Below are 27,899 nucleotides of genomic sequence, written 5' to 3' on the forward strand. Positions count from 1 at the left end.
TAGGAAAACAGTCGATTGCAGAAGGAGATCTTTGAAGTTGTGGAAAAGTAGTCAGATTCAGAGAAGCTGGTGCTGAAACTGCAGAATGACCTTGAGTTTGTGCTGAAGGACAAGGCAAGTGCTTCTGCTTATTCTGAGTCTTTCAACTAGAATCATGGTCAGTAGTGTGGGCCATGTCTTGAAAATGATACTTGGGTGATAGAACTTTGGTTTTTTTCCTTACAAAAATCCTGTAATGGAGAGAAATCTATATAATATCTTTTTCTTTCCCCTTTTCATGACAAGTCACTGTGACCTAGTGCTACCCCGCGTAGTATGGCCTCTGTACTGATAAAGCCAGGACCCACTAATAGTACTTGGGATTAGCCAGAGAGGCCAAAGGAGCACTTAGAGCGTGGTGCCATCATATGTCATCTACCCTAAGGACGTTGCTGGGAAGGGAGAAGTTGCACCAGAGACAAGGCAGAAGTGCATCCCAGCCACCACAGGCTCCGGGTCCTAAGAAAACGCTGTTGGTGGCAAGACCTTTTAAACAAGTTTGAAAGTAGGTAGACTGGATGCTTTTTTCTAGAGCTACTGGAAAGTAGAAGTTAGATTCCCAGAAGGAAAGTGAGGAGGTGGCCCCAGGAACCTGGCCCAAGAGGACCTGCCTTACCATTCTCTGTATTGTTGCTTTCTTTCTGGGTCTGACATCAGCTGGAACCAGATGGCACTGCACTCTTCTCTCAAGAACAGTTCATGGCGATCCTGAAGGAGTATGAATTCAAGTGCAGGGTATGTGCCAGGGAAGTTTGGGGGGCTGGGCCGGGGGGGTTCCCTCACCATCCTCAGCTCTACTGCACTCACTCTTTTGACTGCTGTGAGCAGTCACATATTAATCTTGTATTGGGTCTTACATGCCAGCATTTTGGTTGTTGGTACCCAAACCTTCACCTTTGCTCATTCCCATCCTCTTCCCCAACCATTTCTACACTGGGGCAGGGTCAAAGCTTATGGGGAACTTAGGGTTTTCTCTAAAAGCATGACCCTCTGGCTGCATCAGCAGGTCTCTAGACCTCTTGTGCAAAAAAGTCCAAAGAACTCTACTTCTTGTCTCATTGTACCTGCTAAGAGGGTGGTGTTCAACCATTAGAATGGACAGAACTGTAGGTGACCAGTGTCTGTGTAGCTCAACCTAGCTGATGGCTATGAGAGTGGCTGAGGTTTGAGCAGGCCATGTTCAGGCCCTCCTTTTGGAGGTTGAAAGAGGAGACCACTGAGAGTATCTTCTTGAAGAGACCGGGCTTCTACGTTTAGCCTTGATTCTGCTGAAAAGCCTCTAATTTGATGACGTCTACTTGCTGCGTGTGGAAGGTCAACTTGATATCTAAAAGTGGCCTCATGTTATAGCCACAAGAATGTCCCATGAAACCAGGCCCAGTGCTCCAGACTTGACGGCTGCTATTCTTCTACTGTATATCTTTCTTTAAAAACAAAGTTGTTGTGTGGGTGTTTTTTAATCATTTTATTGGGGGCTCTTACAACTCTTGTTACAATCTATACATCAATTGTATCTGACATATCCGTACATATATTCTGTCTTTCTTTTATAGACATTTACTTTCCATGGAGCCCTTGGGATCAGCTCCTCTTTTTTTCTCTCCCTTCTCCTCCCCCAACCCCAACCCTCGTGGCCCCTTGATACATTGTAGATTGTTAATTATTTTCAAATCTTACTCCGACCGCCATCTCCCTTCCCTTCTAGTTTCTGTTGTTCTCCCCCCTGACTGGGGGTACGGGATTATATGCTATTCATTGCTATTGGTGTCTCCTCTCTCCCCACTTCGCCCCCTTCCCCCTACCCTTTTGTTGTCTCTATTCCCATTCCTGTTCCTGGTTCCATGTGTCGTGAGTTTTATCTCTTGCCTATGCCTATGCGCATGCTCCCGTCTAGTCTAGATTGGGAAGCGGCACTGAGGTCGTGATAGCGGGGAGTGAGAAGCTGTTGAACTCATTGGAGTACAGTCCTTCATAGTACTGTGCAATTACCCTTTTGATTTTATTAGGGTTCATTGTAATGTCCCTTGTTTCATTCCTCATCCTTGCTATTGAAATTTGTTCCTTCCTTTCTTTGGTTAGGTTTTCCATGGTCTTTTGATTCTGTTAATCCTTTCAAAGAACCAGCTTTTAGCTGCATTTCTTTTTTCCATAATTTTCTTGTTTTCCCTTTCATGAATCTCAGCCCTTTTTATTTTTCTTTTGCAATTTGTAGGATTATTCTGCTGACTGCTCTAATTGGTGTAAGTTTTGTGTCAGCACATCAATCATACGTCTCTTTCTTTTTCATGTGCTTACATATTACTATCAGACTTTCTCTGATAGCGGCCTTTGCTGTCTCAAAGGTTTTGGTAACTGTATTCTCATTGGTTTCTAGAAATTTTCTAATTTCATATCTTTCTGAGCCAGTAACCACTCCTTTTGCAAAAGAGAGTTATTTTTCTTACAATTTTTTCCCTTGTTTTCTTCATCATCCTTCTGTCGATTTTCAGCCTTATGTTATAGTGGTCGGAGAGAGAAGTCGGTATGGTCTCTTTATGTTTGAATTTACACAGATTCAACTTATGTCCCAGCATGTGGTCTATCTTTGAGTATGTGCCATGGGGGGCTTAAAAAGAATATGAGGGTGTTTTTGCATTTTGGTGGAGCGTTCTGAAAATATCTATCAGGTCAAGTCATTTAATCATAATGTTTAGATCTGTTGCCTCCTTGTTAAGCTTCTTTCCTTGTGATCTTTCTCAGAGAATGGTGTATTAAGGTCACCTACTATAATTGTTAGCCTGTGATTTCTTTTATCATCTTTTGGAGTGTTTGATAAATTTTGTGGACGTCGCGTTGAACATGAATATATTTATTATGTTCACTGGTTCTTCATCTACTGTTCCCTTGAACATTATATAGTGCCCCTACCCCTTATGTCTTGTTATGGCTTGTACCTTGGGAACTATTTTTACAATCTGAGGTTAGGATTGCAACCTTTGCTTTTTTTTGAATGGCCGTTTTCTTGGTATATTTTTCTCCAGCCTTTGATTCTCAGCCTATTTTTGTCTGTAATCATAAGATGTGTATCCTATAGGTAGCAGCCCAAGGGGTTGTGTTTTCTAAGTCAGGCTGCTAACCTCTGCCTTTTATTGGCTGAGTTCTGTCCATTGTTATTCAGGGTTATTATATCCAGCTGTGGACTCTGTTATGTCATCTTGTACCTTTTGTGTTGAATGTTTTCCTACCTCCCTTTCTTATCAGTGTGTTGTGCATTTGTGTGTGGTTCATTCTGCCTTTCTTTGCCACTGTTATCTTGGGGGCTGTTTACTCTTTGTTTACATCTGGGTGGAGTTGTTTTATGTGGCAGTCTCTTGTTTTTGTTTGGTGAGTGATGTTTTTCTGCCCATACCGGTTAGATAAGGATCTTTTGTAGGGCTAGTTTCTTTTATCGTAGTCTTTGAGTTTTTCCTGTCTGGGAAGACTCTAACTTCTCCATCTATCTTGATAATTTGGCTGGATAGAGTATTCTTGGGTTTGTGTTATTTTCTTCAATTTCTCCTCTTCACAGTGTCCGCTGATTGGTCTCAACAGACTCTTGTTTGAGTTCCTTTATAGGTAACTGTTTCTATTTTCCCTTGCTGCTCTTATGAGGCTGTCCTTTTCCTCTAAGTTGGATAGAATAGCTGTTATATGCCTTGGTGATTTCTTCTTGGGAATTCAGTCCAGCTGGTGTTATTTTGGCCTCCTGAATAGTTGCCTAGTTTTCATTTATTAATCTGGAGAAGTTTTCCCCTAAGAATTTCTACACTATTTATTATGCCATTGACTCTTTTGTTGTGCCTTGTTCAGGTAGTTCAATTATTCAGATGTTGTTCTTCATAGCATCAAACATGGCTCTCAGCTTTTCTTCAGTTTCTTTGATTATCTTGGCTAACTGCCTTTCCCATTTGCTGAAGTCTGCCTGTTTATCCTCTAGGCCACTGGTGCAATTCTCTGCCTCATCAAGTCTTTTGGAGAAGTCTGTGAATTCACTACTGGATTTGGTTATCTTGTCCCTGAGGTCTTTTATTTCCCTTTGGTGCGTGGCCTTTATCTCCTCTATCATTTCATCCTTTTTTTATATTGCTTCCCTCATATTCTGTATAACTCCAAGCAGAAATCCTGAAGATTGCTTTCTGTTTGCAGATCAATGTCTGCTTCTACTATACATGTCATTATGTTCAGGACTTCTGGCATTGCCTTTTGTTTCTCCTGTTTTTTCATTGAGGTTTTTGTGGCTGGTTGCTGTTTGTGTTGTGTTGTTTTAGAAGAGCCTGGTGCCATTTTTCAGAAAGTCAACAAGCACTGGTCTCCTACTTTGGAAAACTCATTGGAGTGCGTCATTGAACTGCCTGCAGCTAAATGTACTAGGTCAGGCTACCACTTTTTCCTCCTGTGGTTTTACTCCTTACCTAGCCAACCCGTATCCTGTTATTTAGAGGTTACGTTGGATGGTCCTCTCATGGGACTCTGGTTGGGTGATTGTGGACTGGGGAGGATGACACTGCACTGGATGATCTTACAGGAAGCCATGGTGGTGTGGCCCACAGCGGCTTGGAACACCTCAGGGGAAGTGCGGGGGTGCTTCCTGCAGCGGGATTGCCACATAGTGTTGATGGGTGTGCCCACTTTAGTGTAGAGCACTGCAGATAACAGACGGAATTGTTCTAGTAGCAAGATCTCCCATATAGGTCACACAGATGCTCCCACAGCAGTATGGCACACTGGAGAGGGCTCACACAGAGCTGTCTTAAGTTGTGTAAAGCACGGCAGCAAGTAGGAGGAAGTTCCCTCAGCCATGTGGGACCACAGAGGACGGGGAGGGGCCCAGGGACCCTCCCAGCCACATGGTGCACCGTGGAGGGTGGTTGGGATTTCCATCATCTGCTTACAGGGCTTTGGAGGGTTGATGGGAGTTCTCCTAGATGTTTTAAGGGGAGATTCCCCCATTTGAGGTGTGGCAGAAGACAGGCAAGATTTCCCCAGCTGCTTGTAAGGCTACAGAGGGCAAGTGGGCAGGAGCTGCCCCAGCTGAGTGGAGGATGGATGCAGTTGCTCTAGGTAAAGAGCAGTGACCTGGAGCCCAGCAGTGACATGTGAAAGGAAAGACAAGAAAGAAAAAAGACCAGGTGGTGGGTACCGAGGCCAATTAGACTGTGGAAGAAGGGAGAGAGAAATAACAGCCCCAGTCACCTGACTGTGGGGCTGGAGGGGTTTAAACCCTGCTGAAAGGCAGCAGTAAGCTGTGGTTGTGTTGAAGTTAAGCCTTTGTGCTGGCCAAGAGAGCTCAGATCCAGCCGAGACTGTGGCAGGGGAAAGGCTAAGCCATAGCCAACCTCTACAGTAGTAGCCCAAACCCCACAGCTCTTCAAGACCTAGTGTCTGCTCATCTTTAAGATGCTCTGCCTGTGACCCAGAAGAGTGATATTTCCCTCTCAGTGACTCTCCTCCACTGATTTCTGCAGAGTCCCTCTGGAATGCTACTCCATCACCATCTTGCCACACAGACCTATTCATCTTTTTCTTATTGAAGTGTTTCAATTACGTATATCATTGCCAAAATCTTTTTCCTAATCTGTAGATAACATTTTTACTTTTTTGATGAAGTTTTTGTTTTACTTTTCTTAAGTCCCAGACTTCAATTTTGTCTTCTGTTACGTGTGTATCCTTCATTAATATTTGACATTTTGTGTATCCCCTGCAATAGGACTCTTAAGTTTGTCCATGTTTTCTCATTGATTTTCTGGTATTTATTTTTAGATATTTGATCCATATTATATGTTTTTGTGGGGGTGTGGGGCATTAGTCTTATTTAATTATTCTGCAAGTCGAAATCCAATTTTTCCTGCACCATTTGTTAAAGAGACTCATCTTTATGTGGTTATTGTAAATGGTATTGATTCCTTGTTTTCTTTTCCGGAGTTATCTTTGTTAGTATGCAAGAATCCTGTTGATTATTATATGTCAATTTTGTTTCCTGCCATGTTGCCAAATCTTTTTATATTTTCTAGCAATATTTTTGTTGAGCCTTTGGTGCCTTCTATGTATAGAATCAGATCATCTGCAAATAGTGATAGTTTTACTTCTTTGCCCATTTGGATTTTTGAAACTTCTTTTTGTGTCCTGATAGCTCTGGCTAACTTCCAGTACAATGTTGAATAAGAGTGTTAATAAGGAGCATTGTTATGTATTTCCATCTGAAAGAGGAATGAGTGCTTTCAGTTTCTCCCTATTGAGTAAGATGCTGGCAGTTGGTTTTTCATATATGTCCCTGATTTCATTGAGAATTTCCCTTCGAATCCTATTTTTTAGTATTTGTATCTAGAATGGCTGTTAGATATTATCAAATACCTTTTCTGAATCAATTGAAATGCTCATGTGGTTGTTTTTCTTTTTTATATGGTAGATCACATTCATTATTTTTCTCATTTCAAACCATCTTTGCATCCCTGGAACCAATCTCACCTGCTGTGGTTCTTTTGCTTAGCTTTTTGATAGATTGTTGGATTCTGTTGGCCAGGATTTTGAGATTTTGCCCCTATATTCATAAGGGATATTGGTTTACAGTTTTGTTTTGTTTGAAATATTTATTTCTGTTGACAAATAAATGAAATTTTGTCTTAAAGCATGGTGCAGCATGGGTAACAATGTTCACTCACGGTACTCACATGTGGGTGTATCTGCATGTGGGCGGACCCACCTAGAGACAGATAGAGGAGCGGTGTCTTGGTTCCTAAGAACATTGGTAACACAGAAAAATATGAGAAAAAAGACAAAAAGGATGGTAATAGAAATAAATTAATAAAAATATCTATTAAAGGCAACAAAAGAGAGACAATGGGAAGAAAACATAAAATTTAAATTTACAAGACATATTTTTGTTTTAAATTCTATACCATTGGCTAAATTAACTACACTATCAATAAAATTGCCTTATGCCCAAGGGGATGATTGATAATGTTCTCTAACAGAAAATAACAATTATATCTCTGAGGTGAACCAGAGCCAGATGAACCATAAATATGTGAATGGATTTTGAGCTTGCACTTAATTCTAGCCTCAATCTAAGTACAATTAGTTCTTATGAAATTGCCTTATTTGATGCTCGTCCTCATGAAGAAATCACTCAAGACATGAATGCTATAGAAAAGTGTAATGAAGAAACTAGATGGTGCCCACCTATCAGAAAAAAATAGCCTCTGGGGTCTTAAAAGCTGGTCTTAAACAGCCATCTAAGTGAGGGATCAACTAAGTCCATGTGGAAGAAGCACACCAGCCTGTAACATCCTAGGATTTTAACTCATGAAATTCAAATCTGAAGGAGGGAATGATATCAGCTTCAATTATGAACACCTGGTTTTAAGGTTGTGGATAACATTTGCAAGCTCTGGGGAATCCTCTCTGACCAGAGCCATGGGATGTGAACAGCCCTGTTATCAGACAGATAACATTGTAAAATTGGTTATTACAGATGTATTTAAGTTAAAATTTATACATCTCCCTTTTGACTCATTTTAAATATATTCCAGTTCTTTTAACCTCTGCTTTCTTTTCTAGAGCTTTTTTAATCTGTTTTCTTTGTTATTGTTGTTAGGCTTTTAAAAATACATTTTTCTGTATATGAAATCCAGGATAACTAAATCTATATAGACAATGGTTTTGGGGGCTATGGCAGGGGAGGTTGGGGGAAATAACATGAATACAATAAAGAAAAAATGTTCTAAAATTGATTGTGGTGATAATGATTATTACAATTTATCTTAATATAATTGAGCTATTGTATGACATGTGAGTCATATGCCAATAAAAGAGTTTTTGTAAATGAATTAAAACAATTTTTCCAAGCTGTTCTCAGCCTGCTAATTGTTTCTGTCTTGGAAATTTCAACGACAATATGTTCCAGTGTTTTCTTTTGGGATCTGTGGTGTTTTGGGTTCTCTCTGCTTCCTGGAGAATTATTTTCTCCTCCTCTGTTCTGTTAAGGAAGTATTATTCCGGAATTTCTTATATGGATAGAATCCCACTTCATTCTTATGTTTTCTTCAGATTCTTTTGTTCTTTTAGCTGATTGTATCACTCATAAATTGGAGTTAAGAGATATGCCTTCAAACTCACCAATTCAGCTTTCCATTTCTTCAATTCTCTTACTCTGTTCTTCTAAATTGTTGCCTAATTCTCTTATCTTAATATTTTCTGCATTTCTTTTTAGAGGTTTTTGTTGAAGATATCTAGCTTTTCTATTCTGACCATTGTTCTCGCAAACTCTTTGTTGAAAGTACATGACAACATTTTTCTGAATTCAATTTATGATAGTTTCAGAGCCTGTTCTTTTTAAGAAAATTCCTTGAGATCTGAGTGTTGTTCATTTGTTAATCCTTCTTCTGATGAATCAGGAGTGACTGCTGCAACTGCAGCATCGTGGCCGGGTATTACGGTTGGGAGGGCTGCTAGATTTTGTGGGAGTCGATGACTTTGTTGAGTAGTGCCAGAAATGAATAATAGAAGAGGGACGGGGGAGGGAAAAAAGGCTTTGGGCAGTAAAAGGCTGTACTAAGAAAAGTTGGGAGGGGGAGGAACACTGTACTTGAGTGTATTCTTCCCTAAGGCCAAGAGCTTCTTAACATAGTCCGTCAAAGCACAGGCAATCTTCAGGAAAACCATCATGGTGCCAAGTTTGTCCTTGGGATAGCCTAGGCTGGTCCTTTGGGACCTATGCTCCGGGAACTGTGCAGGCCAGCTTGCTTGGAGAGCTGGAAGCCACATGGGACCTGCGTGCTTATTACACGTGAAGCTTTGGACCCTGCTCACAATGATAGTCTTTGAGGAGTGGAGCTGGGTTGCTGTAGCCAGCAGTGCAGAATGGAGCTACAGATGGGTAGCAGGAGACCACTGGGCGCCTCTTCAGTGGACCTGCTCTTTCCTTCCCTTCTCTGCTTGCTCCCACAGTCTCTGATATATGGAAGCCTCCTTTTACTTCACTTTCAAGCCATTGTCTGAGATCACAGGCCACCTGTCTTTTCTTAGGGCCTAGTCTATCCTGGTTGTTACATAAGGATCTACCTGTGTGTATGTGTTCAGTTGGACATGTTCTAGTCCCCTTTCTTTAATGTTTTTAAAAGTTTCTATAGAACTGGTGTCAGCACTTCTGAATTTTTTATGAAATATCCCAGTGAAGCCATCTTGCCATTGACTTTTCTTTTTATATATATTTTTGGCCTTTTTTGAAGGGGTGGAGCAGGGGGTTAATCACATTCTGAATTGCTTATTTCATAATTACTCTGCTTAAACCTATTTCTATTCATATTAGTTTAGGTATGTCGTATATTTTCAGGAATTTGTCCCATTCATCTGCACTTTCAAATCTGTTGCAGTTCTTTTTCATAGTGTTATGATTCTTTATTCAATGAATATGTTGTGTTGTCTCCAGATTCATTTCTTTTGATTATTTGCCCTCCACCCCCCCCCCCCCAGTATATCCAGTAGTTTGTTTCAGTGATCCTTTTCAAAGAACCAACTTCTGGTTTGATTGATTTTTTTCTGTTGTTTAACTGTATTCTATTGCATTTCTTTCTCACTGGTATTTATTATTCATTTCAGCTAGTATCTTTGGCCTCTTGCTCTTCCTTTCCTTTTTGTTCAAGTTTTCATTTAAACAATTGATTTTCATCCATCTTTTTAAATATGGGCATGTATTGCTATGAATTTCCCTCTGAGAATGGTTTGTGCTGTGTCCCAAAGGATTTGGTATGTTGTGCTTTCCTTTATATTTGATACCAAGTATATTTTTATTTCACTTTTAATTTTTTACATAGAGAAATTGTTTTCTAGTCGTACAATATTTAATTTTGGTATAATAATAATTATTCATTTTTATTCTTCCTGTGATTGATTTCTTACTTCATACCATTATGGTCAGAAAGTATGCTTTGTATGATTTTAATGTTTTAAAACTTGAGATTTGTGGCCTAATCTGTAGTTGGTTCTGGAAAAATTATCCTGTGAAAATGTCTGCTGATGATGGATGGAGTGTTCTAAGTTAAATTGGCTTATGATTTTCTTTATGTTCTTAATGTCCTTATTGATTCACTTTTTAAATGTTCTGTCGAGAACTGAAATTGAAGGTTTCAAATCTACAAATATTAATAGCGGCACTGTAATTTTTTTTCTTTGATATTAGTGTTTGTGTCATGTTTTTGGACAGGTTAGGTGAATATATGCTAATAATTGTTGTATCTTCTTGAAGTATTAGCCCTTTTATTATGTAATAGCCTTTATCAGTATGACCACACTCCTTTTTTTGGGTGCTGGTTGCACGGAACATTTTTTCCATCCTTTATTTTCAGTCAGTTTGTGTCCTAATGTGAATGTGTGTTTTGTGTAGGTAACAAAAGATGAATCATGTTTTTTATCCAGTCTATCACTCTGCCTTTTGTGTCAATATTTTGGCTATTTACATTTTCTTCATTCTTTTAGCTAATTGGGTTTTGAGTTTCTTTTATCTGGTTTCTCTTTTTATCAATTTTCCTGTTATTTTTTGTATTTAGCATCTTTTGTTATGAGCTTTAATTCCTCTTTACATATTCTCTTAGTGGTTACTACAAATATTATACTATACAACATGCAATTACAGTAACATTTAGCATGCAATCAACAATGAATGTGAAATATTAAGTATTCCTGGTTTACTGTTCCCTCTCCTTTTTCTGTTGGTGAACCTCCAGTGACAGTAATGTACACCCTACATCCAGTAGTCGTAATATGTACTTATTTTCTGAGATCTCTGTCTGACTCCTTCCTCCCCCTTTGTGTACATTTGAGTGTTTGATTAATGTTCTTTCCTTTCCATTTAGAAAACTTCCTTAAGTACATGTAGGGCTGGTCTGGTATTGCCAAATTCCCAAGGCTTCTGGTTATTTGGGACTCTTCTTCCCTGTTTCAAAGAAATGCCTTGACTTAGTGCTTTTCTGTTGTTTCCTTTTTAATTAAAGTAGGGCGATGCCATCTATCGGTTGGCGTGTGTCACATATTGGTATAAGGAGCCCTGGTGGTGCAGATTGGTGTGATACTGCTAACCACAAGTCAGCAATTCACATCCATCTTTCTCTGTAGGGGAAAGATCAAGCTATTGCTCCCATAAACATGTACGCTCTCAGAACTCTAGGGTAAAAAAAGAAACCAAGAAACCATGGGGAGCAGTTTTACTCTTCCCATAGGGACACGAACAGTCAGAATCAACTTGAAGGCAGTGGGTTTTTACCTGTTGTTATGGAATTAAAGAATTTCCGATTTATTACCAAAGGTTTATAATTCATTACTGTGCTTAGATTTCTGGTGTTCAAATTGTGCCAGACAGGTCAACCTATCTGCTAAGTTTTTGCACTGCACCATCATTGTTTTGGTTGTTTTATTACGTGGTTCCTGAGATACTCCAGATTTACCTTGTACATTGCTGCCATTTACCCCAGAATCTGCCATTTCTCCAATGACTGCCGGTTCATTTGACAAGAGAATGATTCTTGAGGTCGATTAGGTTACCAGATGGGCTCATTGCTACAGGGATATCCTTGCTTGTTGGCTGAACTCAGTGTCTTACACTCATTCTACAGAAGGAGAAATAGCATGACCTTTCCCCCTGCGTAGCGCCCATTCTTTTCCAAATTTTAGCGTAAAGTTTCACTGTAATTTACAATGCATATTGCAAAGCACAACAACCATGCTTCTTCCCTTTGTCGCTGAATTTTCCTCCAATTTAGCTATCATTTTAACTTTCTTTCTCTTTCTCTCAGCTGGTAATCTTTGTTTTCTCGATGAGGCTGCCCTTGGCAAATATAAGATTTTAGTCAGATCGCTTTCAGTGGCAGTTTTTACTGCTATTGTGGACACTACAATGGATTTATCAAATGTTCTTTCTCTTTAAGCATCATTTCAGCTTTTTCTTTTTTTTCCCAACTGTCCATCTTGATTTTCCTGGTGAGGCTGCCTTTGATAAAAGGAAATATAAGATGGTAACCCGCTATCTATGGTTTGATACTTTTTTCTGCTGTGTATTTTGCTGGACACCATAATGGCTTTCTGTGGCCTCTGTAAGAAACCCAGAGTCCTTTGTTCTTAATGCTGTGATAGACCTTAGTGGACTTGCTACTTCACAAGACTTTCCCCAGATTCCTTATCACCTTCAACATCCACAGCCACCCACTTAAGCAAGTGATAACTTAAAAACAGTAGTCTGACTTCCATCCTTCCAGAGAGCCACCAAGTAGACGTGCTAAGGCCCTGCTGCTCCAGCTCAGGCTCCACACATCTCTACCAGTTGTAATGGACTATGCTCCTAGGTTTTGTGTTACTAAATCTCAAGACAGAGAGACTTCGACTCGTTGTATATCAGGCATCAGCTTTCTCACACTGCTGAGTGGTAGGGATGTGTCTAAAGGAGTCCTAGTGGTACTTAGTGGCTATGTTTGGGTGCTGTTAAAATCTAGGTCAGTCGTTCAAACCCATCAGCCAGTCTGTGGGAGCGAGATGAAGCCGTCTGTTCCTGTAAAGATTTTCCACCTCAAAAACCGAAAGAAGTAGTTCTCTGCCCTATATGGTCGTTGTGAGTCAGAATCAACTTGTTATCAGCAGTGGACATTTTCAGAATACCTATTTGGAATATAAGAAGAACCACACAAGAAGCAGGCCACCAGATAAATATGACTGTGGATGCTGCTTCCAAGATCCGTGCTGCCCAGTGGAAAGGGAAATGAGCTGCAAGTGCACACAGTTGACGCATCCCACTGCCGACTGCGAGGCTGGCAGTTTGAGTCCACCCACATTGAAAGGGATATTGAAAGAAAGACCTGGTGATCTACTTCTGAAAAATCACCATTGAAAACCCTGTGAAGCACAGTTCTACCCTGACACCCATGGGATTGGTAGTACTACTCAACCGGGTGCCTAGCAAGACACCATTCTTTGTGGGATTTTTCCTATTTTAATTACCATCCATTGCTTTTTATTTTTTTAATCATTTTACTGAGGGCTCGTACAACATTTATCACAATCCATACGTACATCCATTGTGTCAAGCACATTTGTACATTTCTTGCCATCATCATTCTCAAAATATTTCTTTCTGCTTGAGCCCTTGGTATCAGCTCCTCCTTTTTCCCCTCCCTCCTAACCCTTCTCCCTCATGAATCCTTGATAAATTTATAAATTATTATTATTTTGCCATGTCTTACACTGTCCAGCATCTTCCTTCACCCACATTTCTGTTGTCTGTCCCCCAGGGGGTGGTTATATGTAGATCCTTGTGATCAGTTCCTGCTTTCTACCCCTCCGTCCCTCCACCCTCCCTGTTTCGCCGCTCTCACCACTGGTCCTGAGAGGGTCATCTGTCCTGGATTGCCTCTGTTTCCAGTTCCTGTGTGTACCAGTATACATCCTTTGGTCTAGCTGGATTTGTAAGGTAGAATTGGGATGATGATAGTGGGGAGGAGGAAGCATTGAAACTAGAGTAAAGTTGTATGTTTCATCATTGCTACACAGCACCTTGACTTGCTCATCTCCTCCCTGCGACCCTTCTGTGAGGGGATCTCCACTTGCCTACAGATGGGCTTTGGATCCCCACTCTGCACTGCCCCTCATTCACAGTGATAATAATATTTTTGTTCTTTGATGCCTGATACCTGAACCCATCAACATCTCATGATCACACAGGGTAGTGTGCTTCTTCCATGTGGGATTTATTGCTTCTCAGCTAAATGGCCTCTTTATTTTTAAGCCATTAAGACCCTAGGTGCTATATCTTTTGATAGCCAGGCACTACCAGCTTTCTTCACCACATTTGCTTACGCACCTGTGTTGTCTTCAGCGATCGTGTTGGGAAGGTGAGCCTTATGGAATGCCAGTTTAATAGAACAAGTGTTCTTGCATTGAGGGAGTACTTGAGTAGAGGCCCAATGTCCATCTGCTACGTTAATACTATAAATATATGCACATAGATCGATTATTTCCCCATTGTCATATATAAATATGTTTGCATATGTACATGCCTGTATTTAGACCTCTATAAATGTCCTTTGCCTTCTAGTTCTTTCCTCTATTTCCTTTTACTTTTATCTTGTCCCACTATCATGCTCAGCCTTCATTTGGGTTTCAGTAATTCCTCTCAGTTACATTACCCTTGAACAAGCCCTACCAGGCCTTTTACACCCTCCTCATCACTGATTTTGGATCACTTGTTATTCCATTGTCCCTGGGATTTATTAACACCACTTCCTTTCCCCCACCTCTCCCTCTACTATGTCCCCTGGAACCTTCGGTCCTGTTGTTTTCTCCTCCAGATTGTTTATCCAGACTCTTTTATCTAGACAGACCTGCAGAGATAATACTATGCACAAACCAAGACAGAGCAAAACAAAGCAACAAACAAGAAAATAGTTCAAGGTCTATTGACATTTAGGAGTGTTTTCTGGTGGAGTCTGATGGAGTGCCACACCATGGCCCCAAAGTCTATTTTTGGTATTCCCTCGAGACGTCCTTGCTCTGCTCCCCTTGCTGTTCTGTTGCACGCCTTTAGTGTTTTGCCTCGGTGTGGTGGGGTCTGATCAGGCATAATTCCCTCACTGTGTATCCAGTGTTGTCCCCTATAGGGCTATGGGCCAGTGAGGGATGTCATGTCTCATAGTGGGGTTGACCATATGGCCCTCTCTAGCTATTGGCTGCTCTGAGCAGGGATATCATCTTCAAGTCTTGGTGGGCCAGGATGTGCTCCACTCTCTCTTCCTCCCCCCTCATTTGCTCCTGTGTGCTCTGATCAGACATGTCCCTCTCCCTGAGCTGTAGCTTCAGTGCTGCCCCTAAGGTAAATTCTTCAGGGGGCAGGGGTTGTTGTCCACATAGTTGGGATTGGGGCCTGTCTCTCAGACCCCTCTACTGGTTCCCTGCTTCATGCCAGTATGTTGCATTCACATCTTAGAGCACCGCTTTGTAGTCTGGTCCCTCTTTCCCTGAGAAGATATGAATAATACACTCCCCTTGGGGGAGTTAGTGCCCTGTTCCCCAACTACTCATTTGTTTTTGTTTTTTCTCTCTTTCCCCTTCCTTTTTAGTTGTCTACCATATGTATTCCTGGATTTGGTCTGGTCCCTGCCATACTCCCTGAACCTGAACCCAGGAATGTTTATATACAATAGTTTTTTCCCTAAGCCCGTTTTGCACTTTTTTTTTTTAAGCTTTCCTCATCAGACTCATATAGTACTTCTCATTTTCTGCTTGGCTTACTTCGCTTAGTATAATTTCCTCCAATTCTTTCCAATGTGCTTCATGCATTCATCATTACTTTTTTTCTTATTTTTTTAATCATTTTATTGGGGGCTCATAGAATTCTTATCACAATATATTCTTGATCCATTGTGTCAAGAACATATGTACATTTGTTGCCATCATCATCCTCAAAACATTTGCCTTCTATTTGAGCCCTTAATATCTGCTGCTTATTTTCCCCCTCCCTCCCCACTGTCCCCTACCTCATGAACCCTTCATCATTAATAAATTATGATTATTTTGTCATATACTACACTGTCCGATGTCTCCCACCGCCTTCTTCTCAACTGTCCCTCCCCCAGGGAGGAGACTATATGTAGATTCTTGTAATCAGTTCCCCCTATCCACCCCACATTCTCTCCATCCTCCAGGCATCGCCACTCTCACCACTGGTCCTGAATGAGTCATCTGTCCTGGATTCCCTGTGTTTCCAGTTGCTATCTGTACCAATGTACATCCTCTGGTCTAGCCAGATTTGTAAGGTAGAATTGGGATCATGATAGTGGAGGAGAGGAAGTATTTAAGAACTAGAGGAAAGTTATATGTTTCATCGCTGCTACCCTGCACTCTGACTGGTTCATCTCTTCCCCACAACCCTTCACTAAGGGGTGTCCGATTGGCTACCAATGGGCTTTGAGTCTCCACTCTGCACTCACCCACATTTTCAATGATATGATCTTTTGTTCCTTGATGCTTGAAACCTGATCCCTTCGACAGCTCGTGGTCACACAGGCTGGTGTGTTTCTTCCATGTGGGCTTTATTGCTTTTGAGCTAGATGGCCACTTGTTTATCTTAGAACCTTTAAGAACACAGACGCTATATCTTTTGGTAGCTGGGCACCATCACTTTTCTTCACTACATTTGCTTACACACACGTTTGTCTTCATTGATCGTATCAGGGAGGTGGGCACCCATTGATATGATTTTTAGTTCTTTCATGTCTGATAACCAGTCCCTTCTGCACCTTGTGGTCAGACAGGCTGTGTGCTTCTTCCATGTTGGCTTTGATGCTTCTCAGCTAGATGGCCGCTTGTTTATCTTCAACGCTTTAAGATCCCAGACGCTTTGATAGCCACGTACCATCAGCCTTCTTCACCACATTTGCTTATGCACACATTTTTCTTCAGCAATCATGTCGGGAATGTATGCATCCTGGAATGCCAATTTAATAGAACAAAGTGTTCTTGCATTGAGTAAGTGGAGGCCTAATTGTTTTATTAGGAGTTCACACAACTCTTATCACAATTCATACATACATCAGTTGTGTAGAGCACATTTGTACATTCATTGCCCTCATCATTCTCAAAACATTTCCTCTCCACTTAAGCCCTTGGCATCAGGTCCTCATTTTGTCCCCTCCATCCCCGCTTCCCCCTCCCTCATGAACCCTGGATAATTTATAAATTATTATTTTGTCATATCTTGCCTTGTCCGACATCTCCCTTCACCCACTTTTCTGTTGTCCACCCCCTAGTAACAAGGTCAAATGCAGATCATTGAAATCGATTCCTCCCTTCCAACCTACTCTCCCTCTACGCTTCTAGTAGTGCCACTCTCACCACTGGACCTGAAGAGATCATCCACCCTGGATTCCCTATGTTTCTGGTTCCTATCTGCACCAGTGTACATCCTCTGGTCTAGCCAGACTTGCAAGGTAGAAATCAGATCATGATAGTGCAGGAGGATGAAGCATTTAGGAACTAGAGGAAAGTTGTATTTTTCATTGTTGCTACATCACACCTTGACTGGCTCGCCTCCTCCCCTACACCCCTCTGCAAGGGGATTCCGGTGACTGACAAATGGGTTTTGGATCTCCAATCTGCACCCCGCCCCCCCACCTCATTCACTATGGTAAGATTTTTTGTTCTGATGATGCCTGATACCTGATCCCTTCAACACCTTGTGATCGCACAGGATGGTGTGGTTCTTCCATGTGGGCTTTGTTGCTTCTGAGCTAAGTGGCTGATTGTTTGCCTTTAAGACACCAGACGCTATACCTTTTGATATCCGGGCACCATCAGCTTTCTTTGCCACATTTGCTTATGCACCCATTTGTCTTCAGCGATCATATCATGGAGGCAAGCACAAAATGTTATGATTTTTTGTTCTTTGATGCCTGATAACTGATCCCTTTGGCACCTTGTGATCACACAAGCTGGTGTGCGTCTTCCATGTGGGCTTTGTTGCTTCAGAGCTAGATGACCACTTGTTTATCTTCAATCCTTTAAGACCCCAGACGTTATATCTTTTGATAGCCGGGCACCATCAGCTTTATTCACCACATTTGCTTATGCACCCGCTTTGTCTTCAGCAGTTGCGTTGAAAAGGTCAGCATCACAGAATGTCAATTTAATAGAAGAAAGTATTCTTGCATTAAGGGAGTACTTGAGTGGAGGCCCAATGTCCTTCTGCTACCTTAATACTAAACGTATAAATATATGCACATAGATCTATTTACCCATCCTCATATATAAATATATTTGCATATATACATGTCTTTATCTAAACCTCTATAAATGCCCTTTGTCTCCTAGCTCTTTCCTCTATTTCCCTTGACTTTCCTTCTGTCCCACTATCATGCTCAGTCCCGACCAGGGTTTCAGCAAATCCTCTTTGTTACATTACCCTTGATCATGCCCTACCAGGCCTCCCAGCCCCTCCTCACCACTGATTTAGATCACTTGTTCCCTTGTCCCTGGGTTTGTTAACACCACTACCTTTTCCCCCACCTCTCCTATGTCCCTCCTGAACTGTCGGTCCTGTTGTTTTATCCTCCAGATTGTTCATCCAGCCTATCTTATTTAGAAAGACCAGCGGAGATAATAACATGCACAAAAACAAGACATAAAAATACCAAGGAACAATATACAACCAACCAACAACAATAAATCAATGACAAAAAAAAGCACAAGAAAGAAAAGTTTGTAGTTAGTTCAAGGATTGTGTGTTGGCCTTTAGGAGTGTTTTCCAGTTCAATCAATTGGGGTACCACACCCTAGCCCCAAAGTCCACCTTCATCATTCCCTGAGGACCTCGCCGTTCCATTCCCTTGCTATTCTGTTGCACCCCCTTAGTGTTTTGCCTCGGTGTGGCGGGATCAGATCAGGCGTAGTTCCCACACTGTGTCTCCAGTGTTGTCCCCGGTAGAGCTATGGGTCAGTGAGGGGCATCATGTCTCATAGTGGGGCTGGCCATGTGGTCCTCTCTGTGGACTGGCTGCTCTAATCGGGATAATCGTCCTCAAGACCTGGTGGGCCAGGATGTGCTCCACTTTCTCCTCCTCCCCCTTCATCATCACCCATGTGCTCCCATCAGATATGTCCCTCTCCTGGAGCTGCAGATTCAATGCCGTCTTTTGAAATAAGTTCTTCTGGTGGGAGGGCCAGGCGTCCTCTTAGTATTTGTCATCACTGCTTTTTAGTGATGTGTAGTAATCCATTGTATGTATATACCACTGTTTTTTAATCCAATCATTTGTTGGTGGAAATTTGGGTTGTTTCCAACTCCTTGCATTCGGATTTGTACCCTTGTGGAACTGCTGTTCAGGTCCTTTGCCCACCTCCTCGGTGGGCAATTAGTTTTTTTCTCTTTGGAAACTAGCAGAGTATTGTAGATTTTAGTAATAAGGCCTTTGTCTGATGTGTCAGGCTAAAGATGTTTTCCCAGTCCGTGGGCTCTCTTATTACTCTCTTGGTGAATTATTTTGATGTACACAGATGTTTTATCTTCAGTGTATCCCACATGTCAATTTGTGACTCATGTGCATTTGTGTCCTTCCCTGTTTCTGCTATCCCATGTATTCCCAGTGCCAAAATTCTCAGATTGGTCCCAGTTCCCTTATTGATGGACCTAATAGTTTGCAGTTTTACCTCAAGGTCTGTGATTTACCTTGAGTTTATTCTTGTGCATGGAGTCAGATAAGGGTCATGCTTCATTTTTCTGCAGGTAGATATCCATTTTTTCCAACACCGCTTGTTAAAGAGGGTACCTGCTTTTGATATTTTGGGGGCTTTATCAAAAGTGAGTTGTCTGTATGCTGATGATTTTATTTCTGGGTTTTCAGTTCTTTTCCAGTAGTCTAAGTATCTGTCATTATACCAATACCTCCCAGTTTTGACCATGATGGCATTATAATATATGCTAAAGTCAGGTAAAGCAAGCCCTCCCACTGTGTCCTTCTTAGGGAGTCTCTGCTAATTCTGGGCTTCTTCCCTCTCCATATGAATTTGGTAATCAGTTTTTCCATTTCTTTCAAGAAAGATGAGGGTAATTCTCTCAGGATTGCATTAAAGTTATATAGTGCCTAGGAGAGAACTGACATCTTTACTATATTGAGTCTTCTGATCGACAAAAATGGGATATTCTCCCATTTGTTGAATCACTCTTGGTTTCTTGTAATAGTGTTCCATAGTTTTCCTCATATAAATCTTTTGTTCTTTTAGTCTGCTATTTCCCTAGATATTTTAATTTGTGCTTGGCTATTGTGATGGGTACCACCTTTTTGACCTCCTCTTCTGTTATTTTAGCTGATATGTACAGCAGTCCAGTGGACTTCTGTTTGTTGATCTTGTATCCTGCCACTCTGCCCCTTTTGGATCTTTTGGGATTTTCCATTTATAAAATCATGTCATCTACATATAACGATAGTTTTACCTCTTCCTTCCCCAGACGAATACCTTTGATGTCTCTCCTTTGCCTTATGCTGCGAGCTAAAACCTCCAGTACGATGTTAAATAAGAGTGGGGACAAGGGGCATCCTTGTCTGGACCCTTTTTCTGTGGAATTGTGTTCCTCTTTTCTGCATTGACTACCATGTTGGCTGTTGGTTCTTCATATATAGCTTGTATTGTCTTGAGGAATTGTCCTTCCATTCCTATCTCCTGACGTGTCTTAAAAAGGAATTGGTGTTGGATGTTGTCGAATGCTTTTTCCACATCTATCAATATTATCATGTGGTTCTTAGAGTTTTTCATGTCAATGTGGCACATGATACTAATGGTCTTTCGTATGTTGAACTATCCCTGGTATGAATCTTGCTTGGTCATGGTGAATTACCATATATACTCGTGTATAAGCTGAATTTTTCAGCACAAAAAATGTGCTGAAAAACTGGGGTTTAACTTATACGAGGTGTAATATCTCACAGGTGATTGTCGTTCCTTCTCTGTTCATTCAAAGCCCCACTGATACTGCAGGGCTTTGAATGTTTGTTACTCACATCTAACCAATCAGAGCCATCCTATGACGTGGAAGGCTCCAATTTGCAGAAGCACCCATAGTGATTCACTTACGCTGGCAGCTGAACTGGTCAGGATGTGTCCGTGGCTGCGCTCCGTCTCTCCCCTCTGGTCTCTGTGTTAATTCACATCCTGCATTTCCCACCCTAGGCTTATACTCAAGTCATCAGTTTTTCTAGTTTCCCAGGTAAAAACTAGGTACCTAGGCTTATACTCAGGTCGGCTTATATTCAAATATATATGGTATTCGTTTTATATACATTTGTATTCTATTGGCAAGTATTTTGTTAACAATTTTTGCATCTGTGTTCATTAAGAATATTGGTCTGTAGTTCTCAATTCTTGTAGGATTCCTGCCCTGTTTGGGTATCATATTTATACTTGCTTCAAGAGGTTGCCGTCTTTTCTATGTTCTGGAAGATTTTGTGTAGGATTGGTGTCATTTCTTCCCTAAATGCTTGGTAGAATTGTCCTGTGAAGCCATCTGGTCCAGGGAATTTGGGGTTGGTAATCCCTTGATATCCTTGTCTATTTCTTCTATTGCTATGGGTCTATTGACATTCTTGATGTTCCTCTGGGAAATTCGAGGGAGGGATTGTTTTTCAAAATTTGACCATGTCTTCCAAGTTGTTGAATTCATTGGAATACAGTCCTTCGTAATACTCTTTAATTATCATTTTGAATTCATTAGAGTCTGTTGTAATGTCCCCTCTTTCATCCCTCATTCTTGCTATTGAAATTTGTTCCCGTCTTTCTTTGGTTAGGTTTACCCACGATATGTTGATTCTGTTTATCTTTTCAAAGAACCAACTTTTAGCAGCATTAATTTTTTCTATAGTTTTCTTATTTTCCCTCTCCTAAATCTCAGCCCTGATTTTTATTATTTCTTTTCTTTTGCTATTAGCACGATTGTGCTGTTGACTCAGCCCTAGTTGCTGTAAATTTTGTGCCAGCATATCAATCATATGGCTTTCTTCCTTTCTCAGGTGTGCATGTATTGCTATGAAACTTCCTCTGATAACTGCCTTTGCTGTGTCCCATAAGTTTTGGTACGTCTTATTCTCATTCTCATTGGTTTCTAGAAATTTCCTAATTTCATCTATGATCTGAGCCAGTACACACTCCTTTTTCAGTAGAGAGTTATTCATCCTCCAATTGTTTGCCTTGTTTTATTCATCTTCCTTTTGCTAATTTCCAGCCTTATGGCACAGTGGTCAGTGAGAGAAGTCTATATGATATCAATGTGCTTAAATTTATGCAGATTTGACTTATGCCCCAGCATGTGGTCTATCTTCGAATATGTGCTATGTGGGCTTGAAAAGAATGTGAAATATTTTGTATTTTCATGAAAAGCTCTGTAAATATATATCAGGTCAAATTGACTAATTGTAGTGTTTAGATCTCTGGCCTCCTTGAGTTTCTTTCCCTGTGATATTTCTTTCTCAGAGAGTGGTGTATTGAAGTCACCTACTATAATTGTTGAGGCTGTGACTTCCTTTTTCATATTTTGAAGCATTTGTTTGACGTATTCAGCAGGTCTGTCATTTGGGGAATATGTTTACAATGCTTAGTGGTTCTTTGCCTACTGTTCCCTCGAGCATTATATAGCGTTCCTCATCTCTTTTTATGGTTTGCACTTTGAGGTCAGTTTTATCCAAGATTATGATTGCAACCCTTGGTTTTTTTTTAATTGCTGTTTCTTTGGTATGTTTTTCTCCAGCATTTGATTCTCAGCCTAGTTTTGTTTGTAGTCTTGACATGTGTCTCCTGTTGGCAGCAGATTGATTAGTTGTATTTCTAAACTAGTCTAAACTAGTCTGCTAGCCTCAGTCTTTTAATGCCTGAGTTTAGTTCATAGATATTCAGGGGTATTATTTCCATCCGTGGACTCTGTGATGTCATCTTACACCTTTTGTGTTGGGTGTTTTCCCACCTCCCTTTCTTTTTAATGTAGTGTGTGTGTGTGTGTGTGTGTGTGTGTTTCATTCTTGACTTCTTTTCACCCTTAATCCAATGCTATCTTGGGGGCTGTTTTCTCTTTGTTTCCCTCTGGGTGAGGTTGTTCTCTGTGGCAGTCTCTTACTTATGCTTGGTGAGTGCTGTTCTTCTGCCTATACTGGATCGACAAGGATCCAGGCTGGGTTTCTTCTAATGTATTCTTTGAGTTTTTCCTTCTCTAACAAGACAATTACTTCTTCATCTATCTTGATCAGTAATTTGGCTGTGTAGAGTATTCTTGGGTTTGCATTATTTTCCTTCAATTTTTGCAATGTTGCTCAACAACTCTCTCCTCTTCTTCATAGTGTTCTCTGATACCCTGTTTCCCCGAAAATAAGACAGTGTCTTATATTAATTTTTGCTCCCAAAGATGCACTAGGTCTTATTTTCAGGGGATATCTTATTTTCCATGGAGAAGAATGTGGTACACGTTTATTGTTTTATTAAAAGAGACCTCGTACTACCTGTCTGCTCTGACTGCGCTGCAGCCAATAGTGAGCTGCGTGGTGGTGCCCACCACTATGATCCAGAGTCCAGAGTTACGGTAGCTTCGGGGGTGCTGATTTTTGGGGAGGTCTTATTTTTGGGAGATGCCTTATATTTCAGCCCGAGGCAAAACTGTAAGTAGGTCTTATTTTGGGGGGATGTCTGACTTTTGGGGAAACATGATAGGTCTGAGCATATTCTTATTTGGGAAACTATGTGATTGCTTGTTTTTCCCTAGCTCTTCTCATGATTTTCTCCTTTTCCTCAAAGTTGGATAGTAAGTATGATGTGCCTTGATTTCTTCTTGGGTTTCAATCTGACTGGTGTTCTTTCAGCTTCCTGAATGGTTGCCAGGTTTTCATTCATTAAGCTCGGGAAGTTTTCCTCCAAGAATTTCCTCTCTGTTGCAGTTGACTTCTTTGTGGTGTCTTCCTCTGGTAATCCAATAATTCTAATGTTGTTCCACTTCATAGCATCAGACCTAGCTTTTAGGTTCTCTTCAGCTTCACTAATGATCTTATTAGATTTTTGTTCGCATTTAAAGTCTCCTTGGCTGTCCTCTAGGTCACTGGTGCAATTATCTGCCTCCTCCAGTCGATTCTCGAGGTCTGCGTGTCTGCTACTAGTTTTTGTTATCTCTTCCCTGATCTCTTGTATTTCCCTTTGGTGTATGGACTTAATCTCCTCTTTCATTTCATCTTTTTTCTGTATTGCTTTTCTCATATCCTGTATTACTGCAAGAAGTATTCTGAAAAATTCTTTATGTGGCAGATAAATATCTGCTTCTTCTATGCATGTCGTTCGGTTCAGGGCATCTCTGCCATTGAAGTTTGTTTCTCATGTTTTTTTGTTGAGGTCATTGGGCCTGATTGCTGTTTGTTTTAGAGGAGCCAGGTGCCATTTTTCAGGGAGTCAAAGAGCACTGGCTCTCTCTGGGAGACTCGTAGGAAAGCTTCTTCGAACTGCTACAGCTAATTTCACTATGGAATTAGCCAACCACTTTATCCTCCTGTGGCTTCACTCTTTCCCTAGTCAACAAGTTGGATGGGCCTCTCCGGAGATGCTGGTTGGGTTGTTGTGGATCCACGAGGATGGTGCTTTACTGGGTGATCTCACAAGAATCCATGATGGTGTGGCCCATGACGGCTTGGGTTGCCACAGGTGGCATGCAAAGGTGCCCGCTGCAACAAGAGTGTCACAGAAATCTGGTTGGTTGCCTGCTTTGGTATAGAGCACCGTGAATGGTGGGCGGAATTTCCCTGATCAGGTAGATCACTGCATAGGTTAGGCAGAGGTTCCCACTGCTCCGTGGAAAGCTGGTGAGTGTTTGATAAGCTTTCTTAGTCTGTGAGGCACTACAGCAGGCGGGAGGAAGCTCCCTCAGTAACGTGGGACCACAGAGGATGGATAGGAGCTCCCCAAGGCACACAGGCAGGATTTCCCCCAAAGAAGGGGTGCCGAATTTCTCCAGCCATGTCTTAAGCACTACAGAGGACCGGCAGGTGGGCTTTTCCAGGGAAGAAGTTGGGCAGGATATCCCCTGTTGGAGTGTGGGTGGGCTTTCCCAGCTTCCGGTTATGCTGCAGAGGGAGGAGCTCGCCCAGCAGGGTTGAGTGCAGGCATTAATGCCCTAGGCTAAGGGTAGTGGTCAGGATGTTGGCAGTGCTGTGTGAGAGAAAGGGGAAGAGAAAAAGAGAAGGAAAAAAACAGCCCACTGAGACAGGGGGATAGGGGGGAATAGAGAGAAGAGAGGGAAACTGAAGCATCAATATAAATGAACCTGATCCTTGACCATGGGGCTGGAGGGGTTTAATCCCTGCCCTGAGATGGTGTCAAACTGTCGCTGTGTTGAGATAAAGCCCCTGTGTTGGCTACAAATGATCCTGGCTCCAGCCAAGACAGTGGCCGGGCCAAGGTAAGGTGACCAGATTTTAACATTGGTATAGCGGGACACCATTGATAAAACTCATATCCTGGTGAAATTGCCACATGGCAGCCGAAAACCGTACATACCCTCACTTGTTGTCCATTCTTTCCAAAAATTGGGACTTTTTAAAAACACCATAGACACGAGAAAAAATGTTTAAAAAGCGGTACGTCTGGCCACCTTAGGCTAAGGTCAAACCCTAGCTGGCCTCCATTGTGGTAAGCCAAAAGACCCAGCTCCTTAAAACCTATTGGATCTCTGCCTACTTATCTTTCTGATGCTCCTTCTGCGACCTGGCGGTGTGGAATTTCCCTCTTAGTGACTCTCCTGCACAGATTTCTGTGGAGTTCCTCTGCTATGTGTTACTCAGTCGCCATCTTCCTGGAAGTCTCTACCATCCATTTCTTAACAGATTTTTGTGAGAACTTTTTTTTCTCTCCCACTTAAAATTAATATATTTTCCCCCTCAAGAGACTGTAATTTACCTTTGTAAATTACAGAAAAATGGCTTCAAAAATTCATGGAAAATTCCTTTACCTTTTAATCCTATTTCCATGAGTTATTTGTGGCTCACTCATACATGTTATTCCAGTTACTATGGCTCCATAAGAAATTATCGCCAACACTTAATGGCTTAAAATAGCAATTAAATATGCTCATAGATTTTATATTTTGTGGGAAAGAACTCAGACATAGCATAACAAACATGTTTCTTCTCTGCCCTATGATGCCAGGGCCTCAGCTACACACCTTACTGGCTAGACCAGAAATGTCTGAAAGCTCGCTTACCATGTGGCTGCCTGATGGGCCAGTTTGGGCTTCTTCACAGTTCAATGTCTAGTGTCCCTCCAGAGTACGTTTCCTAAAGGAGAAACCAGGTAGAATCATACTCCTATAGTCCCTGGGAGCACTGCTGCCGTATTCATTAGGTCTGAAGAGTCCCAAGTCCCCCATCCCCAGGTGCACAAAAGGGAAAGTGACCACACACCTCACATTCCTTCACGAAGGGATCTAGGGTCCCTGAGTAAACCGCATGGAGTGCACAGCTGACCTCTGGCTACATCAAGGAGAAGAATCCTACGTAGCTCCATCAATCAAGGCCGATTGCCACGAAATAGAGATCAGGCATGCCTCCACCCTCCATCATTCTTTACCCTTTTCTGATAGTAACTGTTTCTTCCACAGCATTCTACTTTTGTGCTGTGTTCTATAATCCATTGCACTGGTCGCACAGAGCTCACAGGCAATACTCACAATTAAGGGAGCTTTTTAGAGAACTTAATGGGTTACTACAAGCCAAGATCAGAAAACACTAAGGATACAGTCATTGGTCCACAGTATCATCTCGCCTCAATCAAGTCTTTCTCTAGTCCTTAGTCTCTGTGTTGCTCTTCAATTCTGTCTCGTGTCTCCTTGCCTCAGCCTCTGACTTTGCCTTGTTCTTTCAGTCTGTCCAGTAATTTCTGTTTCACAGCCTCTGGTTCCTCTTGTCTTTAGACAGAGATCTCATTTGTTCTCCACTGGTAGTTCTTTATCCCTTAAGTTCATGGGATTCCTCTCTGTTCCTGTTCTAAGATAACACATCCCTATGGCCAGGGAAGTGGCAACGAAAATGAACCAGTCCACTCTGTTTTGTGTTAGACATGCCCTATTTGCAAAGTCCCACCTAATCATCAATGGGAATCACAAAGACCTAGACAGAAGAGCCATGCCAAGAGACTTCACACCACGATAGTCCCACAGACAGGCACTTCTTGCCTTCTTACCCTTAAATCTACAAGTGAGAGCTGTGTCTTGGGAGATTCGCCTCTAAACCCTGGCAACCAAGTGTGCTTTTTACAGTGCATTTCCTCAACTCCTGTGCAGACAGACCACTGCAGCCAGGTGCAGATTCAGGGCAGCCTCCCAGCATTGCCTGTCTGTCCTGCAGCCCCCACTCTATGTGCCTCATTGGGCCTCAGCCATCCATGTGGCCCTTCTGCTCTGCTGGGTGGCATTTTGTTTTAAGATGATGGCAACGCCTTGACAGTCAAAGCTGCAGAACCCTCTGGAGAAAGGACACCAGTGAGTTGCTTTTCTTGCCCACACCCCATCACTGTGGTGGACTTGCACACATTCCTGTTGAGTCAGGTGTTGGTGATCTGCATTTCTCCTCCACATTCACTTCACTTTAAAAAAAAATTTAGCCCCTGCAATGATTCTAGTGATAGAAGGCGATGTAGGATTTAAGAAAGCTGAATTATCCCTGTCATGTTTAACTCACTGCATAGTTGGAAACTTATAGTTTGAATGTTACATGTTTGCTGTCAGGAATTGAATTTCCTTTCCACTGGGCATCCTGCAGACCCTGCGGTGCTGCATTGTTCCTTGGGCCTTGCTGTGTAGCATGGGGATTGCAGGGCCATCTCTACTCTGCTTATAGGACCTGCAGGACCGCAATGATGAGTTGCAGGCTGCGCTGGAAGGCCTACAAGACATGGATGCACAAGACACAGAGTAGCCCATCTAGTTTCCAGCCAGATGGATGCCTGCCCCCAGCAGATTGCTCCGAAGGTAGAGGATCTTCTTGGGGAAAGGGTGGAGTCCTTGTTCCAGCAAACTGGGCTATCTCTCAGACCTACCCGTAGTTTGTGTCATGGGCCACTTCCAAGCATCATAGGGTATATTGAGGCACAAACACCTGCCCCAGACACACTGGCACCACCCGGCTGAGTTCCTTGTAGCTGGGAATTTATGGAAGGGGATGGGGGCTTTATCAACTGTAATGAAATGGCAGCAGTTATGTGATCTCACAATGACCTCATCAGAGGCATGTCCATCACTCGTAGATGTTCCAAAGCCACCTCCAGAGTTGTGATTAAGATGAAGGGACTTGGTGGTGAGG

At 41.8% G+C, this 27,899-nt stretch overlaps 1 long non-coding RNA gene across 1 annotated transcript; it reads left to right on the forward strand.

The window, feature by feature from the left end:
- Positions 1-51: 51 nt before the first annotated feature.
- LOC142436348 (uncharacterized) lies at positions 52-27,487 on the forward strand. Its single transcript, XR_012781896.1, has 3 exons — positions 52-114; positions 697-774; positions 27,438-27,487. It is a non-coding gene; the product is annotated as an uncharacterized LOC142436348 (long non-coding RNA).
- The last annotated feature ends 412 nt before the right edge of the window (positions 27,488-27,899 follow it).

This window comes from Tenrec ecaudatus, unplaced genomic scaffold, assembly GCF_050624435.1.
Source record: "Tenrec ecaudatus isolate mTenEca1 unplaced genomic scaffold, mTenEca1.hap1 Scaffold_229, whole genome shotgun sequence".
NCBI lineage: Eukaryota > Metazoa > Chordata > Mammalia > Afrosoricida > Tenrecidae > Tenrec > Tenrec ecaudatus.